This window comes from Pinus tabuliformis, chromosome 1_1 (genome assembly GCF_031772625.1).
Source record: "Pinus tabuliformis cultivar Carrire ecotype Pingquan chromosome 1_1, CPIR1, whole genome shotgun sequence".
NCBI classification, from domain to species: Eukaryota; Viridiplantae; Streptophyta; class Pinopsida; order Pinales; family Pinaceae; genus Pinus; species Pinus tabuliformis.
In genome coordinates this window covers 656,779,315-656,800,818 of record NC_142297.1, presented here as the reverse complement: position 1 = coordinate 656,800,818, position 21,504 = coordinate 656,779,315, and positions in this window count along the sequence as shown.

Here is a 21,504-nt window from a genome sequence, read left to right as displayed (position 1 = left end):
AAGTGAAGCACAGTACAGTGGGCTGATAACAACAGTCAAAATTACATTTCAAAAACTAACTATCCAGCATATATCACCGTGTTATTTATAAGTAAAGGTGCTGCAACTAATTCCTAGATTTTATGCTGCCAAGAGACACGTAAATCTCCTTGACCCGAGATCTAGCGTGATGGTCATCATGACAGTTTAATCCATGGAGTGGTGGCTGCTCGATTCAGTTCACGGACTGCTCTACAGGTGTGCCAGTACCTCCGGAAACTAAGGATCGTGCCACGCAAACCTTCATGTGGGCAAAACAGAGTTGTGCCACCGCAAAACTCCTCATTTGGCCCTTCTTTTGACCGTCGTTGACCACGACCGTTTATGAGTGATTTGGCTAAACTGAGGGGACACACTCCATGTACACATCACTTGCAGCTTACCCATGCGGCCAGTTTCTCCATTGGACACCCGTAGCATAACTTTTAACAAAATGGCTGCAAAAAATTGGGCTGGCTGTGGAAAGTGACAAGTTTCCGCAACTGCTTGAACAAAAATCTAAATCAAACAACAGTCATAAACATAGTTAGGAAACCATTTCATAAGCTCTTTTTAGACTAATATGCAACGATTTGACAGCTTGGTGGATGAAGTAAATGGAAAAAGAAGGCTAAAAGGGTATATAGGGAAGTGCAGGTTTGGGACTCAACAATTAGCTACACAAACAGTTGCATTAATCCAATCTATTAAAAGATTATCACTTCAGGAGCTTATAGGAATCAATTGAAACACTAATTGTTCCTACCTAGATATCTCTGTAAGTCGTAAATACATGAAGAATTAACATAATGATTGAAGGACTGGAAAAAATTACAGAAATATCAAGAATCATTTGCTTTGTATTAAGGTTCCAGAAATACCAATTACATCAAGTGTCTGCAAAAGCATCTTTCAAAGGTGGCTTCCAGGTTCAAAGTAGTATAAACAATCACAACTTTACAAGTAATTCTCTATGAATCTTGAACTCCGAACAATTTACAACTCTAGAAAATAGTTATTTATACAATACTAAAATTCAGTAAAAGATCCTGAAACAGATTAAGATGTTTAGGAAAAGAAATATCTTCATGGAAAGAAGATAGGGGCAACTATTTGAACTGCTTCTTGCTGTCCCCTTTATTCAGGCTGTGTTGGCTTCATTTATTTGATATTTTTCCCTTTTAGCTGGTCAATTGTTGGTATCCTTCATGCTGGTAGATTGCTTCATTTAACCTTTTACGTGATAATGCTTTAAACTCTGTTTAATATTCTTCACCCTACTAAGTAACCTTTGCTGCGCTCCTTTTAACCCTTACTATGCATTCGGGCTTTTACTTTATTTTTCAACAGTAAACTCTTCATATTTATCTTCAAAATTTTATGCGGGATTTTGTTTATAAGCCTGGAACAACAATTTTCTTACCTGCAAAACACATAAACTTTTAAGGAAAACATGGTGACAAAGGAGGTCGTGATGGATTTTTTGAGCTTTCAAAGGATATCGGAAGGAGTCCAAGGCATATCTAAGGGTGAAACCATGGTTTAATGGCCGCGGAGGCATAATGGAGGCTGTGTTGTGTAAAATAGGAAAGAAGAGCAAAAATGGCTTTTATGCCTTTAATGGAGAAATAGTTAATCTTTTTAACTATCAGGCAAAGGTGAACAATGTGAAAGAAAGAGTACAAAGGGATTAAATATGGTGGGAAATGGCTTAATTATGGTTAAAACAGAGATTAGCATTAAATGAAGGCTTTTCGGGTCATTTCTTTGTTTAAATTGAAAAACGATTTAATACAGAAAATCTTCACAAAAAGCATAATGGCGGATTTGAAATTTTATTAACCTGGCAGATAATGATATCGGGTCTGGGTATTATTCACATATCGCAATCGCAGTATGGAGGGGCGTAATGGCTTTGGTCGGGACTTGCGAAAAGAGGTGGATGCGATGTGGCAATAGGCTGTAATATATATATGGTTGGGTCTGTATCCCATCGCAATCGGAGATCGCAATGGGCAAAGGGTTATGGTATTAGAGGGAGGCTACGATGAAAGCAGATGCAATATGGGATTAGATTTCGATATATATAACATCAGGTCCGGGCTTCCATATCGCATTCGGGGATGGAAACAATGGAGGGTTATGTTATACGCGAGGGCTTTGCGATGGAGGCAGACATGATATGGGATTAGATTGCGATATATATACCGTCGGGTCTGGGCTTCCCACCGTATATTGCAATGTAGGGGTGTATGCATGTTTAAAGGGTTCTTCGATCGTGCCAATGCGATATTTGTATATATCATATTTTTATTAAACAAAAACTAAGGTTTTTCAGGTTATTTTAATAAATGGAGTTATATTATACGAGAAAGGGGAATTCTTAAGGATTTAATACATAATTTAATGTTAATATGAAATATAGTAGAAAAGGGGAATAACACTAAGTATAATGCTTTTATGAGTTGATTTAACTTTTCATATAAGCATTTATACTTAGGGTAAGGATATTTTATGGGTTTTTTATGTAAAAAGGATTTTACATGTAAAAGGGATTTTAACGGTAAAAAAGGGATTTTGTATGGTAAAAGGGATCTTTCATGGTGTTGTTACTTTTCCTAGGTAAAAAGGGCTTTTACCATAGGAAAAGGGGTTTTTATGGAAATGAATGAATATGAATGTATGAAGGGGAATTTAGTAAATATATGAATGAATAAGGATGAGGGAGGTTAATAAATTGATGTTCTAGACCTTCATTTACCTTTTGTAATTTGCTCATGAGCATAGAAACATGATAATTATTTATTTTGTCCAATCAACCATTAAACTTCAGCAACCTTTCTCTACTTACCCTTTGCTTATCCTATCATTTTTTCTTCATTTAATGGGTTCATTTAAGTTAGCAAACCCTTATCCTTTCTTCTTATTTAACAAAAATGAACTATCTAATTCTACGCTTATAACCTTCAAGGGCTCAAATTAAACTAATGAGCACATTATTATTCTCTACCTAACTACTCATCTACCAAGATTAAAAAGTTTGGCCAAATCTTTATTCTCTAACTATAACATCAAATTTAAAGCATGAAACAGTCAAGATTAAACAATTTGACTGTCACGGGTTATGGAATTTAAGACAAGCTACACACAACCATTATTTTGCAGAAACGGAGTAGTGGGATTTAGACTTGCTCACTTTCAGATTTTATTTGTTTTCTTTTCTTTCTAGCCTAACATTTTCTTTTTGCCTTGATTTTTTAGAGCAGCTAACCTAACATTTTCTTTGATATGGACATTATCATAAAAAATATATTTTTTCACTAACATTTTATTCACTATTGTTATGTCCATATCCTAACTTAACATTTTTTGAAATATTCTAGTCTTATCAAAACTAAAAAATGCTACAACATTGGCTCCATCTGGGGACAAATTTCTCTTGTAGAATGCAGAGAACCCGCAAATCCTTGTGCCTTCTCCATGGAGTCCTTGCTGTAAAAAATATCACACTGACATCTTGGAAAGGAAAAGAAAACCAGAGTATTTACAATGAAAACTATTTCTACTTCTTAGTACTAAATGTAATGTTTGAGAAACCTTCCATTTATAGGATAAGTGGAATATATCCCCTCAAGATTTTGCAGCACAAAAGTGTTGTTACCCTTCACTTCAGTAATTGCTAAAGGTCCTAACCATAGATTGTCGAATTTGCCATGCTTTCCTTTCTCTTCTCTCCGGGCATCCCATCTTAGAACTAGATCACCTTCCTTAAAGTCCCTTTCCTTGGCTCTTCTATCAACCAAGACCTTCATCTTATTTAGATATTTCTGCAATTTGCATTGAACTTCATCTCTGTTTTCATTAAGCTCAATAATCTGATTTATTCTTCTAGAAAATCATCAAGTTCATCTATTGCATCTTGTAGAAATTTTAAAATAGGGAAAGCCAAATTGGTAGGGAAGATTGCATCTTTCCCATAGGCTAGCTAAAATGGAGATTTGCGAGTTGACCTATTTGGAGTACTTCTATTTACCCATACTACATAAATCAAATTTGAATCCCGACTCTTCTTATGACCAGCTAGAGTCTTTTTTATGACCTTTACCAAGATTTTGTTTAATGATTTTGCAAGACCATTACCCTGAGGGTAGTATGGATTTGAATGATGTAACAAAATATGATATTTCTAGCAAAAGTCAATCATTTTAACACTAGAAAAAGTTGTTGTGTTATCAGTTACAATTTGAGTTGGGCAACCAAATCTAGCTAAGATATTCTCCTCAATAAACTTAATTACTATGGCATCAGTAGCATTTCTGACTGGAATTGCTTCCAACCATTTAGTAAAGTAATATGTTGCAGTTAATATCCATCTATGTTGATTACTTGAAGTGGGGTGAATCTCTCTAATAAAATCTAATCCCCATTGAGAAAAAGGTACTGAAACTATTGATGGAACAAGTGGAAGAGTTGCTAATTTCTGTTTTCTAGCAAACATTTGGCAAGGAACACATCCTCTTACCTTTTCGCCTACTTGTAAAAGCAATGTAGGCCAATAAAATCCTCACCTTAGAATCTTGTATGTTGTAGCTCTCCAAGCATAATGTCCCCCACAAAATCTTGTATGAAACTGATCAATGATTCCTTCATTTTTAGATTCTGTTAAACATAATAACAAAATGTTAAGTGTATCTTTCCAGTATAAATTTCCATTAATAATGCGGTACTTGACTGATTTTAACTTGAGGGTTTTACAATGGGTTTTGGAGAATGATGTTGGACACTCAAAATGGATCAACAAATTTACAATATCTTGATACGAGTTTGAAAACAAGAATTTTTCATCAATGTGTATAGGACTGATTTGCTCTGAAGGTAGAGGTTCTTGTGGATTCTCGTCCATAGGATGAAGGGAAGGTTCTTGTGGATTCTCCCCTTCTGCTAGGACATAAGTTTCTTGTGTATTATTCCCCTGTATTTCTAAAACAGAATTGATTCCAAGTACTTTGCAGTTTGATTCAGCTAGAAGCTTTGCTAATCCTTGACCTTCTGGTAGCTTGGTAGTCTTGATAGTTAGATCAAATTCCAAAATTGGAGTAATCCATCTACCTCTTTTCCCATCAGTGTCTAATTGGGCAAGGACAATTTTCACACCACTATTAGGAACATACGCAGTAATAGGTGAGTGTAAGACATACATCCTGAATGATTTCAGGGCTTGAATAAGGGCATAGGCTTGCTTCTCAATGATGTCATACTCAAGTTCAACATCTCCCATAACCTTGCTGAAAAAGGCTATGGGTTGGTCATGGGAATCTTCATTTTTCTGTAAAAGAACAACAGAAAGGTTTGTTTAAGAGGCAAAACAGAAAATATTAAATGGCTTAGTATAATCAAGGCTGACTAAGGTGGGAGATTTAGAGATAGCCCTTTTTATTTGTTCAAATGCATGCCTAGAAGAGGGATTCAATTTGACTTCGTGGTCCTTTCGGAGCATGTTTGTTATATCTTTCATTATCTCTCGATAATTTGGAATGAATCTCCTTAGAAAATTAATCTTGCCCAGAAAAGCTCGAATCTCCTTTCTATTTATAGGCAAGGTCAATGTTTCTATGGCAGATGGCCCAACAATTTTCCTTCTTTAACAACAAACAAGGACTTCTTTGGGTTCAGTGATATTCCAAATTTTCTACACCTGTCAAAAACCTTCATCAAGTGCTTTAAATGTTTCTGATTAGACTTAGAAAAAACAATTATGTCATCAAGATAAATAACCACAAAATTTATTTACCTGACCCATAAAAGCGATGTCCATAGCTCTCTGAAACATTTCTCCAGCATTTGTTAAGCCAAATGGCATCCTAGCATACATGAATGTACCCCAAGGTGTAGTAAAAGTTGTTTTCTCTTTGTCTATTATATCAACGTTCACCTGATTATAACATGAAAAACCATCAAGCATAGAAAGTCTTTGTGCTCTTGAGACCATTTACAGTAGTTGATCCATTTTGGGCAAAGGATAATTATCTTTTAATGATGCTTTATTCAGATTTCTATAATCCACGCAGAGTCCTATTTCTCCATTTTTCTTTCTAACAGGAACCAGATTTGCAACCCAATTAGAATATCTAAGAGGGAGGATGATTTGGACATCTAGCATTTTCTTAATTTCTCTTTCTACAGTTGGTACAAGTGCTAGATTTATCCTCCTAAGCTTTTGTTGATACGATTTTGCTTCTGGCTTAAGAGGAATCTTGTGTTGTATTAACGATGTATCGTAGGTTTTCAAATCAGCATAAGTCCAGGCAAAAACGTCCTTATAATTTTGTAGTAATTTAAAATACTGAGCTTTGATTTCTGGGTCTAGAGATGCGCATAATTTGATGTTTTTAATATCTTTATCAGTTCCAATGTTCATTTCTTCTACGTCATCTTTTGAAGAAATGGACTGCGGATTTTTGAAAACATCATTTTGATCGAATAATTTTTCTAAAGGAATGAGTCCCTTTGGAATAAAATTATTTGATAATTAAATAATGTTGTGATTAGAAATTTGGGCTTTAAAATATGAAGTATCATTCCCTTTTGCGTTTTCATTTGTTTCAGTTCTGTCATCATCAATTTGCAGAAACGAAAAATCATCTATTACCTGCAGAAATGATTTCAGTTGTTCATCATCTTCAAATATTTGCCAATGTTTCAGGTTATCAATAATATATGGCCTGTATTTGACTTGTATCTCATATAGTACATCAGTATGATCAAGAATTTTAAAAGCGCTGACAGAGACAGCTAAGGCATCTACATGAATATTCTGATCTCTGGGAATATGAGTCAAATTAAAAGCATCGAACAGGTTTTCAACTATATCCCATACCTCATTTCGATAAGATCAAAGTCTTGGGTTCTTGGTCTGGCAAACATTCTTTGCTTGCTTAACAATAAGTTCAGAATCAGTAAAAACACTTAAGTTCTAAACTTTTAGGCTTTTGGATAACTGCAATCCTAAAAGGAAAACTTCATATTCAACAACATTATTAGTAACTTCAAAATCTAATTTACATGATTGGGTTATATTTTCCTTTTCAGGTGAAATTAAAACAACTCTGGCTCCTGCCCCATCTTTTGTGCAAGAGCCATCAAAGAACAATTTCCAAATATCATTTTCGTTTGGTTCATGACTTTCAACTACTTCTTCAATCTTAATATGAGTTTTATGTTGGCTTGAAGTGAGGTAAAAACAACCAAAGACTTGATCTATTGCATAAATTGGATGGTTCTTTCGTTGCTCAGTCTTACAAACAATATCTGCAAATTTTACCTCTCTATATAATCTCAACTGCTCTCCTCCATAAACAGGAATAGTAGCATATGACATGTCCATCTGTAGAGTTCCCCCTAGTTTGGCACAACATGACCTAGAAAGGAACATTTGAAACTTAGCAGGGATATCTATGACAACAATATCAAGTACTACACTCTTTACTAGAATTTGGGCAAGGGTGACCACTAGATCCTTAATCAGTCCTAAACAGGGCATGCTTTCGGAATCAAAGGTGTATAGGTCATGGTAGGATTTAGTGATGTCGAGTTTCAAATGGTCCATGATCAATTTTGGCATAAGGTTGTGTGATGCTCTTGAATCAAGCATACAATTGTATAACATGGAGTCATTTGTTTTAAGAATTACATAGAAAGGTGGCACTATCTCATTTATCATGTCTGAACTAGGGCCAAAAACTGTTGCTGGTTTTTCATCCTGCAGACTTATGACATCACCTTGAGCATCAACCGAGGTATTTTGAATCCATTTAGTGACTTGGATTTTGTAACTAGGGTTTTTAGAAAGTTCTACCAGTGGAATTGGGATCTTAACCCTTTCTAATTCCTTTTCAACATTAAATGCAGTCAAAAAGTTTTTATCAGCTTGGGAAGTATCAATTGACTGATCTAATCGATGAATAAGAGTTGTTTGAGCTTTAGCAGTTTTGGTGTGTGGTTAAATTATTAGAGTTTCCTTTGGAGGTCTCCCTGGACCAGGCCTAGGCCTAAGATCATACCTCTTGTTTAATTATGCAATTAAAAATTCAGAAAAGCATGATATTTAGATACTTGTGCAGCTTCCTGATCTTCTTGAACCTGATTCTATTGTGAGAGAGGAATGATGGTTGTTTAATTGGAAGAAGAATCCATACTATTAATATCTTCAATAATTGTCATAGTATTATCATTAGGTTGTTGGTCATCTATTAATAGAGGAGTAGGAACGTGTTGATCATTGGTAGGTCTCTGAAGAATTTGTAGTGGTTGGTTTCTTTTATACTGACTTTGATTTTGGTTTTGAGGTCTAGCAACTGTTTGTTGTATGGTCCTAGGTTGGGTCTCAATCTTTGAAATCCTATTTGATAGGTTTCTAAGAAGAGATGTTATTTCATCAATTTTTGAGTCTTCTGATTTATTCCTATAGGAACTAGAGGATTCTTGAAAAGATTTAAGATTTTCTTTGGGCCTTTTCTTCCTTAAGTTTTAAAGAAGTTGAGGCTGCCCTATTTTCTTCTACTTCTATAGCGTTTGTTTGCATATCTTCAAGAGTTATTGAAGTTCTTTCACATAGCATAATAACAAAATCATCACCAAAAGCTTTAGAAAATCTAGACTTAGATGCTGCTACAAGAGGCTTACAATGAGTAGGCGTTTTGTGATAGAGTTTGTTGAATCTCTTGATCAAATCTAAAACTTGTTCACTGAAGTTCCTTTTAAGCTCTTCAAATTCTATGAGGAAGTAAAGAGGATCCTTTTTGACATCCCACTGATTTTTAAATAGGGTTGTAAGTTCTTCCCAATTTCTAATGGTAGTTGCTGGTAACTACCTAAACCAAATCCTCACATTTCCTTCAAGTGACTATATAAACAATCTCATATAAATATTCTCTTGCTCATTATTCATATTGTCTGCAAAATCTACGAAAGCTTGAAGATGGTCCTTAGCTGAGAGACCAGTTTCTCCGTTGTACTTGGGAAGGTATTTTAAATACCCAGCTGGGAATGGCTCAAGGTTATTAGGTAATACTAAGGGAGCATATCTAGCCTGTACAATAGGTCGGAAAGCCATGATAGCATGTGGTGTATGAGGTGCTTGAGGTATATGAGATGCTTGAGGTGTATGAGGTTGTCCAGGTGGAGTATGAGGTGTTTGTGTGGATGTAGAGGATGAAGAAGAAATAGAGGAAGGAGATGGTCTTTTAGGAGTTGGTGAACTAGTTGGAGGTGAAGGAGGAGGAGATCTCTTGAAATACTTCAAAGGAGTCTTAAGAACTAGCTTTGGAACCTATAAAGGAATACATTATTTTGTTGCAAAGAGAGGATTGGTATATACAAAAAAGGTCTCTTCAAGTTGTTCAGAAGAAGAAGCTTTAGGTTGGTCAAAAATGGAAGGAAATGGATAGTTGATAGGGGATATGAAATCCGTGGGCTTATATTTTGGACGATTAAAACCCAAACCAGATTCAGTTTTAGGTGATCCTGGTGGTAGTGTGGGTCTTGGATGAGATTCTAATGAATGAATAAAGTATGCTGACTTAAAATCAACTCCTCTTTTTAGAATTTCAGCAACCCTAGGTGATAAATGGGAGTAATCACGATCAAAAAGGGATATTAATATAGGGGCCAAATGATTCTAACTCTTCAAATTGTAGGACTGAAGAGGAAGAATAAGATGGTTGGTGTCCCCTTTTATATCTGGCTTTCCTCAGAAGCCTTCTAGGATCTAAAAGAGGTTTAACTATGTCAGCTTCTGAATGAGATCTGGTATGTTTATAAGGTGCCAGCTTGGGAGTGTGGAGTCGCCAAGGTGAATGATTTTAACCTTTCTAAATCCTTTAATCACCTTTAAAGAAAAATAATGAATGAATATCTTTGTCCCAAGGGAAACTTTAATGAAATTTGAATCCCCCGGCAACAACGTCAGTATGATGTTGTACCTCTGAGATAGTAGTAGGTCAAGCTACCAATGCCAAAGCATCTAAAATAATTATTTTGGGGGTTTTTGGTTTTAGTTTTGGAAGACCAATGAATGAAGATGGATGTAGAATTAATTTCATTAGTCCTTTGGGTTATATTAATACTTCAGCAAAGTGCTTCTATAAATCATTACACAATGACATAGATCAAAATAGTGGTGAGTAGAATACAGCAAAAAATATGATTATCACAGTTTCCAGACTCTAAAACAAAACAATCATAAGTAGGAAAACCTTCTGAACTAGATTCAAAAGATTCAAGTAAGTATACTTAAGCTTACACAAGATGCTAATGATTTATTGATTAGAGGGGATTAGAGACACAAACAGTTGCATTAATCCAATCTCTTAATAGATGATCACTTCAGGAGCTTATAGGAATCAATTGAAACTCTAATTGTTCCTACCTAGATATCTCTGTAAGTCATAAATATATGAAGAAATAACATAATGATTGAAGGACCGGAAAAACTTACAGGATAAAAAAACTGTGCAAGACCATATTCAGAATCATTTGCTTTGTATTGAGGTTCCAGAAAGACCAATTACATCAAGTGTATGCAAAAGCTTCTTTCAAAGGTGGCTTCTAGGTTCAAAGTAGTATAAACAGTCACAACTTTACAAGTAGTGCTGTATGAATCTTGAACTCCGAAAAATTTACAACTCTAGAAAAGAGTTAATTATACAATAATGAAATTCAAGAAAAGATCCTGAAACAGATTAAGATTTTTAGGAAAAGAAAGATCTTCATGGAAAGAAGATAGGGGAAACTGTTTGAAGTGCTTCTTAATGTCCACTTTATTCAGGCTGTGTTGGCTTCATTTGTTTGATATTTTGCCCTTTTAGTTGGTCAATTGTTGGTATTCTTCATTCTGGTAAATTGCTTCATTTAACCTTTTTACCTGATAATGCTTTAAACTCTATTTTAATATTCTTCACCCTGTTGAGTAACCTTTACTGCGCTCCTTTTAACCCTTTCTATCCATTTGGGCTTTTACTATATTTTTCAACAGTAAACTCTAGACTTCATATTTATCTTCAAATTGTTATGCAGGCTTTTGTTTATAAGCCTGAAACAATAGTTTTCTTACCTACAAAACATAGAAACTTTTAAGGAAAACATGGTGATAAAGGAGGTCGTGATGGATTTTTTGAGCTTTCAAAGGATATCGGAAAGATTTCGGGGCATATCAGAGGGTGAAACCATGCTTTAATGGCTGCAGAGGCATGATGGAGGTTGCGCTATGTAAAACAGGCAAACAGAGCAAAAATGGCTTTTATGCATATAATGGAGGAATAGTTAATCTTTTTAACTATCGGGCGAAGGTGAACAGTGGAGGGATTAAATATGGTGGAAAATGGCTTAATTATGGTTAAAATAGATATTAGCGTTAAATGAAGGATTTGCGAGTCATTTCTTTGTTTAAATCGAAAAATGCTTTAGCACAGAAAATCTTCGCAAAACGCATAATGATGGATTGAAAATTTTATTGACCTGACAGATAATGATATCGGGTTCAGGTATTATTCACATATTGCAATCACAGTATGACGGGGAGTAATGGCTTTGGTCGGGACTTGCGACAAGAGGCAGATGCGATGTTGTGATGGACTATAATATATATATGGTCGAGTCTGTATCCCATTGCAATCAGAGATTGCAATGGGCAAAGGGTTATGGTATTAGCGGGAGGCTGCGATGAAAGCAGATGCGTTATGGGATTAGATTGTGACATATATAGTGTCGGGTCTGGGCTTTCATATCGCAGTTAAGGATCGCAACAATGGAGGGTTATGCTATAATCAAGGGCTTTGTGATGGAGGCAGATGCGATATGGGATTAGATTGCGATATAAATAGCGTCGGGTTCGGGCTTCCCATCGCATATTGCAATGCGGGGGTGTATGCATGTTTAAAGGGTTCCTCGATCCCGTCGATGCAATATTTGTATATATCATAGTTTTATTAAACAAAAACTAAGAGTTTTTGGGTTATTTTAATAAATGGAGTTATATTATACGGGAAAGGGGAATTCTTAAGGATTTAATACATAAGTTAATGTTAATATGAAATATAGCAGAAAAGGGGAATAAGACTAAGTATAATGCTTTTATGAGTTGATTTAACTTTTCATATAAGCATTTATACTTAGGTAAGGATATTTTATGGGTTTTTTTATCTAAAAAGGATTTTACATGTAAAAGGGATTTTAATGGTAAAAATGGGATTTGCATGGTAAAAGGGATTTTTCATGGTGTTCTTACTTTTCCTAGGTAAAAAGCAGGGAAAATTTTAAGAACCACCCTAAATTTATATGTATAATAAATGAGAGAATCCCCATGATACATATGAAAAATGGGAGGCGATTTTATCACTAATATAATATGTATATATATTTTTTTTGGTGAATCTCTCACCAGATTATATTATCTTGTAAAGTCATGGCGAATCTTTCACTGAATTATAAAATCTTGTAAGATCTTGGAAAATCTTTCACTGAATAATAAAACATTATGAAGTCTTGGCGAATGTTTTGTTAAAGTATGAAACCATATATGATAATAATAAAACATATTCATTAAACTGTAATATACTAACATACATGTTTGGAAAAAAGAAACATAATTTTCACTTCCTACAAACAATGTTGCAAGTTTGGTGGCCATATTTGTCATAGTAGGAGAGATTAATGTTTTCTCTACCACTTTTGTCAAGCTACCACTTTTGCCAAGCTATTAAATTTGTTTCTTATTCCATAGACTCCAACTGCTAGATAAAAAAAAACACATCAAGTTTGTTTACCCTAACACGCCAACGAGTAGCAATCCCCAACTATATAATATAATGAAGTAGTAGGTATCCCAAAGGCCTAAAAGGGATATCATGGAAAGAAGTGACTGTTGTCAGAAGCCTTCCAATCAATATATAAATGTAGATTTATTATTATTTTAATTGGAAATATTCAATTAAATAATAAAATTTAATTACGTCTCTCCCAATCTAAATTTCTCATTAGCATAATTCACTACCTTCATACCATTTTTAGTAGTCTTGTAACATGTGGATTAATTTCCTTTTTGGTGCACAATCTCCGCCTTTTAGGACAATATGGTGTAGTGACCCAACCCCTACAAATCATTACAACAAACTAAGAATAGCAGAGAAGATGAAAGGTTGTACAAACCAACATATTTTTCAAACAACTAATCCAAGATCAGTACATTAACTTTTTCATGAAGATATCATATTGAGAATGTTTCAAAAATGGTGGGAAATCTAGGTAGCGACTATCTCTCTTTTGCGAGGGTGATGTGGAAAGAGTTAATATTTCATTGTTTTGAATTTTTTTTTTGTTAAATCAGAAAAACCAATATTAATGGAGATATCTGTATTTTTTTACTAAATTTTGTGAAGTGACTAAATGTAGCTTTAACCATTCATCTTAAGATTTTTTTTACAATATAATTTCCTAATTCTATTTAATATCTTCATTATCATAAAAACCAATCTATATCCATCTTAACTCCACATATACCACTCTTAGAGGGGTGAAATTGATTTATCCCTCCTAGCACTTGGAAGACCCAGAATTAAGATGGATCTACGCTAATAAAATTTCCCGTTTAAATAGTCTATGCTCACATGAATACCATGGTATTACCATGGGTTATCATAAACCTAGAGCATAAAAACTACTATTAGTAATTTCTTAACTCCACATCTACCACTCTTAGAGGGATGAAATTGATTTATCCCTCCCAACACTTGGTAGACCCAGAATTAAGATAGATCTAAGCTGATAAAACTTCTCGTTTAAATAGTCTATGCTCACATGAATACCATGATATTACCATGGGTTATCATAAACCTAGAGCTTAAAAACTACTATTAGTAATTTATAAAAATTAATAAAATTAATAATTGTTTTTTTTATTTTTTATTTTTTATTTTAACCAAGTTAAAATGTTTAAGTGACATTAAATTACAAGATCCATTTTTACTCTTGATCTACCAAGCCCCTAGAGGGATCAAATATTTTTTTCACTCTATGTTAGTTTGCATATCACGATATTTGATCCAGAGTAAAGATGGATCTATGCTAATTTAATTCCCCACTTTAAATAGGGGGCATTCAATGTGATACTACCATGGGTCAATACCATCTCCCATCTTTATTTTATTAGTACTAATATTAGGGTTAAGTTTTTTTCACGGTATTAATAATAATTTGGCCCATGGTATTTGGCCCATAGGCTTCACCTAAATATAACGCATTTTTTGAGTGTTCGTAAATATAAGGTGGCTTATGAAGTAAATATAAAAAATGTTTTATATATTTACCATATCTCTCGTTTATTTATATTTTTATTAATTTACCATACCTCTCGTTTATTTATATTTTTATTAATTTACCATACCTCTCATTTATTTATATTTTTATTAAATTACCATACCTCTTTTATAAATATGGTATTTGGCCCATACGATTCAATTAAAGAAAACCTCTTTTTTGAGCCTTCTTAAATAGAAAGAGGGTTATGGACTAAATATAGAAACAGGTTTTATTTATTTACCATACGTCGCCTTTATTTATATTTTTATTTATTTACATGCTTTCATGTTCATAAATATAAGGTGACATATGGAGTAGATATAAAAAATGTTTTATTTACTTACCATACCTCTAGTTTATTTATATTTTTATTAATTTACCATACCTCTTTTATAAATATGGTATTTGACCCATAGGATTCACTTAAATGAAACCTCATTTTTAGCCTTCTTAAATAGAAAGAGGGTTATGGACTAAATGTAAAAATAGATTTTATTTACCATACCTCTGGTTTATTTGTATTTTTATATATTTGACATACCTTTGGAGTAAGTATAAAAAGAGCTTTTATTTATTTAGCATACCTCTATTGTATTTATATTTTTATTTATAACTATCATAAATACGTTTTCTTGAAAATGAGGGTGAACCGAAGATTGTAACTCCTAATTTCAAGGGTTAAATTTACTTTTCTTACCCTCTCCCTTAAAATAAGGTGGGGTAACCTCCATACCTATTTTTTTTATAAAATAAATTTGAGGCAATTTGTAACAATGTAATATGATACAAAATATTGGCCCAATTAAAAATAATAATAATAATAATAATAATAATAATAATAATAATAATAAATAAATAAATAAATTAAAATAAATAAATAAATAAATAATTAAAAAAAATTAAAATTAAAAACTAAAAATAAAAAAATATAAAAATATAAAATATAAAATATTCGATGGTAAAAAGGGTTTTTACCATAGAAGATTGTAACTCCTAATTTCAAGGGTTAAATTTACTTTTCTTACCCTCTCCCTTAAAATAAGGTGGGTTAACCTCCATACCTATTTTTTTTATAAAATAAATTTGAGGCAATTTGTAACAATGTAATATGATACAAAATATTGGCCCAATTAAAAATAATAATAATAATAATAATAAATAAATAAATAAATAAATTAAAATAAATAAATAAATAAATAATTAAAAAAAATTAAAATTAAAAACTAAAAATATAAAAATATAAAATTATAAAATATAAAATAAAAAATAAAAAATATTCGATGGTAAAAAGGGTTTTTACCATAGAAAAAGGGGTTTTCATGGAAATGAATGAATATGAATGTATGAAGGGGAAATTAGTAAATACATGAATGAATAAAGATGAGGGAGGTTAATAAATTGATGTTGTAGACCTTCATTTGCCTTGTAATTGCCTCATGAGTATAGAAACATGATAGTTATTTATTTTGTCCAATCAACCATTAAACTTCTGAAACCTTTCTCTATTTACCCTTTTCTTATCCTATCATTTTTTCTTCATTTAATGGGTGCATTTAAGCTAGCAAACCCTTATCCTTTCTTCTTATTTAACAAAAACGAACTATCTAATTCTACCCTTATAACCTCCAAGGGCTCAGATTAAACTGATGAGCACCTTATTATTCTCTACCTAACTAGTGATCTGCAAAGATTAAACAATTTGGCCAGATCTTTATTCTCTAACTATAACATCAAATTTAAAGCATGAAACAGTCAAGATTAAATAGTTTGACTGTCATGGGTTATGGCATTTAAGACAAGCTGCACACAACCATTATTTTGCAGAACCAATGTAATGGAATTTAGACTTGCTCACTTTCAGATTTTATTTCTTTTCTTTTCTTTCTAACCTAACATTTTCTTTTTGCCTTAATTTTTTAGAGCTGCTAACCTAACATTTTCTTTGATATGGACATTATCATCAAAAATATATATTTTCACTAACATTTTATTCATTATTGTTATGTCCATATCCTAACTTAACATTTTTTGAAATATTTTATCTTATCGAAACCAAAAAATGCTACAAGACACTATACCAGGACTAACAGTCATAAGTCTATATGAAGGCCATGAATGGAAATGTAGACACATGATAGAAACAACATTATTATCTTCACTTGGGAAGAAAGAATGCGAGGATTGGGTAATCATTTGGCATCTGATACTCTTTGAGGATGTGTAGGGCACCGAAGATAAGAGTAGGCAAGAGGATTGATATTCTTTGAGGGATGGGAACCCAAGATAAGAATAGTCCTAGAAGGTCATACTCAATGAACACCTAGGTGGGTATGTACCTTGAGAGACAATGATGAAGGTGTCTATAAATCATTGGTCTCACCATCATTGTAGCTCATGGTCTCGTGGAGAGATGGAGTTGTTAGTAAAGGTCTTGCAATATGACAATGTTGATTGATATGATGTTATAAAGATGGAATTACCAATCTGATTCTTCTTATGAGAAATTATTCCGATTGAGAATAACCAAGTACCATTTTAAATACCTCCCTAGTTATGAGGGAGTGTTGAAGAAAAATGTAACTACGTTTGGTATTTTTCAATGTAATTTTGATATTTTTACTTGTGAAGAAAAATAAATATTATTTTTATATAAGTATATGAATGAGTTTCTTGCTCATCCCATAGGGCTAGGAATGTCAAAAGTCAAGATTATGTTAAAGAGCTCTTCATGAGCATTTATGTAATGTACATGGCTCAAACTCATGTCAAGAAGCCCTCCAGGACAAGCACCATTCTTCAACAAAGAAGACTATAAGAAAAATGATGAAGAGAACATCATGTCGGCCTGCAAAAATGAATTAAACAACTAAAAGATGACATGTCAGTTCATATAAATGACACAACATTTCACTTGGTCATGTCGGGTCAAATACAGGGTCAACCCACTATAAATAAGCATGTAAAGTTCAAAATTACAGTTAGATAATTTCAAATATCTTTGCAACTTCGGAGGTGCAGGAACTCAAATTTTTCTGAGATGGTTGGGTGAAGAACCAGGGCTGTAATCTAAATTATAGGAGAACAGTATCTCGGACTTCTAAAATCTCAGGCAAGGTACAAGGGAGCAGACATATCAAATAAATTGAAGTGGGACAATATTTCAGATAAATGAAGTGGCTCGGAATATGAGATGAGACATTAGTCCTATGTTTCTTGTATGGACATCGTGATCTCTATCTCGGTATACCTAACATAGTCATGTGTGATGTGGAGTATCCATGTGATCTCATAGTTACATAGTTATAGTCTCATGATTAGGATCACGATGTCGCATATAGCCTCAACATAGTCATGACCTCTGCATAGTTGAAATCATGATGGAAAACTCTGTTTAGCTATCATATATATACCTCAGAATGAAGATCTCATTGTTATAAAAAATACCTCAGTGAAGATGTAGCATTGGTGCACCAGTGATGAAGATCTCAATGAAGGTGTAGTCATGGTGCAACATTAATGAAGGTCTTTATGGTGAAGTATTTATTGCCTCAATGGTGGAGCAATGATGATGATCTCAGTAGTGACAAAGAAGAGGATTGGTGTCTTGGTCTTGGAGTGGCATAATAGGTCAAGGGTCAAGGTCCTGGTGTTCATTAATTAGAATCTCCATAAGAATAATTTTGTGTGAGTTTTCCTCTCCAAGAGGGAGAGGTTTTGGCCCTAGCTGAAAGCCAAACATCTCGTGTTCTTGTCTCTTTTTTTGGTAGTATTTTGATGAAGCAAACACACACACACTAATAATAAGAATAATATCAAGTTAAGATAAATTGTAAAATCATTTGACAAATTTTTAGCAAGTCTAGAAGAATCACATTAATCCCACTTGCCCTAGATTCTTCAACATGTTTAGAATTATGTAGGGCAATGTTTAATTCAAATTCTCTTTCATTGATTACTACTTGTGTACTTCTTAACATTATCTTTGTTCCTTATTATTGGTCATGTTCGATACATCAAAATAGAAATCAACCCAATAAGATAGTGACACAATAGTTAGGCTCCAATCCAGGGCTAAAAACCCCTCCTCTTGAGGGGAAAACCCGCAAATATCTTCTTATAGATTATTCACAAACGATTACATCGATCTTGAAATTTACCTTTGAACCATAGAGCCTCTCCTAAATCAAGACACAGTCATCCTTTACTGATTCTTCTATAATCATGATACAACACCATGTATCACCTGCCTCATCATGTAAAGCAGACACTAAATAGAATCACCGAGTAGACTAAGCATGACTGTCATCATCGAGCTACTGTGGAGGACTTCCAAATTTCGAAACTTGGCACATACCCGAAACTGCATTTTGGCGTTATGATATGAGATTCTTGTATTAAAGTTACGGTTTGAAACCTAAGCTCTTATATTAGAGATATAGTTTGAAAAACTGATACCATAACTCTTATAGTTGACCTGAGAATCTCAGAGGATATGTGTGCTCTGTCTTCTCTAGACATTGAGGGTATACACCTATATATAGTATTTAGGCATCTATATTTGAGCTAACATATACCAATGAAAAGTTGTTTCTATTTATTTGAGCTGACATGAACTAACATATATATATATATATATATATATATATATATATATATATATATATATATATATATATATATATATATATATATATATATATGTTCATTGGAGACGACATGAAGCTTCTTTCTGCATATGTTGAGGCTGACATATGGCTGATTGCGATTGTCTTCTAGGAGATATTTTACTTTGACTTATTTACAACAGTAACAACACTTCATATACATGACCCTAAATTATATTTATAACAAGATGAAAAAACCCTAAAGACATCAAGAAGAATTCTTTGACCTATAATAAAAACTTCTTGCTCATGAAACCCATGCAAGCTTTACAAAATACATTTTATTATCTTTTTCTTATTCATAAATTCAATTATAGTTAAGATTCAATGCTATAGAAAGATTTTGGAATCTCATATCATTGGATAATGGAGGAAGCTGAAGAAAAGGGCCAAGGAAAGAGGGAATAACAAATCTCTCCTATGAGTAAGATATTATCCCTCACAAAAAGGTCCTATTATAAGCTCCTAGATCTTGTGATTATGATAATAATATGCATCATGGCATCATGGAATCATTAGAAGAAAGATCTTGTGACATCACCATGGGAATAATGAAGGACGAAATGGAAAAAACCCATGGCAGTCAAACATGAAGGATATAACTCTTGGGAATCATTGAACATTGAAGGAAAGACAAATGTCATCTAGGACAATGCTCATCATACATCAAGTAAAAAAGGAAACATCTTCCAAATGCAGATATGCAAGATGCTCAAATTTCTCTGATGGAATCCTCATTATAGGGTTCACTAATCTAAAGAGGAAGCAAGTGTTTCATCGAGAACTCCAACTTATGGAATTCATGGAATGATGGTGTGATGACATGAAGCAGATCAAGGGATTGAAGATATTTTAAAACAAGGAAGTTGTTGGAAGAAGCCTAGAGTAAAATGAGGTATGTATTCTTGTATTTAGTATTATAATGTCCTGTCATATGGTTGCAGGTAGCATGGATCATTACTTCTATCTTGAGAAGCATGATCAAGAGAAAAAGGATCTTCTCCTCTGAAAGCATGCAAGAAGGCATAAGTCACACTAGATGAAATCAACATAATATGTCCTCATATAAAGTATGAGGTAGTTGACTAAGAAAATTTGTTTTAAAGCTCCTGTAAATGGAATGTGTGGGGAAGGAAGAGATCGTGAGATATGCAACCATGATGAAGGCAATAAACATCCAAAATACCAAGAAGATTTGACTAGGAAATCTCCTAGAAAGATATGAAGACTATGATGAAAGTTTGGAAAATATGAAGACCCTTGACAATGGATATTTTTGGGAGATTTGTCAACACGTATGAAGGATTTTGATACCTACAGGAAGATGTCATGATGAAGCATGCATGGCTACTGGCAGAAGAGTTGCAAGTACAAGTATAACTAGCATTCATGTGGTGGATGGAAATTCCTGAAAGAAACATGATGACCAAGAAGTAGCCATATGAAGAAGGTTCCAGATATGTACCAAGAATTCCACTTTCCATGAATAAAGTAATGACATGTTAGAATAAGAAGCAAAGTGATCAATGGTTGTTTCTCTACAAGGAAGAAGCTCAACTAAATTTCATGGTGTCAATGAGAGAAGTTGATCAAGAAATTGAAGGACACACAAAGAAAAAGTTGTTGATATATAGAAGAGTCCCTAGATAAAATGTAGCCTTGATAGGTCCCTAATTAAGAGGGAATTTGAATTAAGATCACCCCTGATTACAAAGGAGTGACAATTGTTTTTTTCCATATCATGTGTCATGCACTAGACCAGGACTAACAACCATAAGTTTGGATGAAGGCCATGAATGGAAATGTAGACACGTGATAGACACAACATTCTTATCTTCACTTGGGAAGAAAGAATGGGAGGATTGGGTAATCATCTGGAATCTTATACTCTTTGAGGATATGTAGGGCATCCAAGATAAGAGTAGGTAAGAGGATCGATATTCTTTGAGGGTTGGGATCCCAAGATAAGAATAGTCCTAGAAGGTCATACTCAGTGAACACCCGAGTGGGTACAATGATGAAGGTTTCTATAAATCATTGGTATCACAAGCATTGTAACTCATGGTCTCGTGGAGAGATGGAGTTGTTAGTCAAGGCCTTGCACTATAACAATGTTGATTGATATGATGCTATACAGATGGAATTACCAATCTGATTCTTCTTATGAGAAATCATTCAGGTTGAGAATAACCAAGCACCATTGTAAATACCTCCCTAGTTAAGAGGGAGTGTTGAAGAAAAGTGTAACTAGGTTCTGTTGTACTTGTTTCTCATAGGCAGTCCTTGGCTGCAAAAACTAAACCAGGAAACCAACTCAACCAGTCTTTAGGCTCAAGTTGGCCCTTGAACCAGAGGGGGCCTCCTCAGTTGCTACGAGGCTTTGTTTAACGATGTTCACTTGTCACTGAACAACAACCTTTGAATCACAATGGAAAAATTTATGGTTTTAATTGGGGGTTGTTGGCGATGA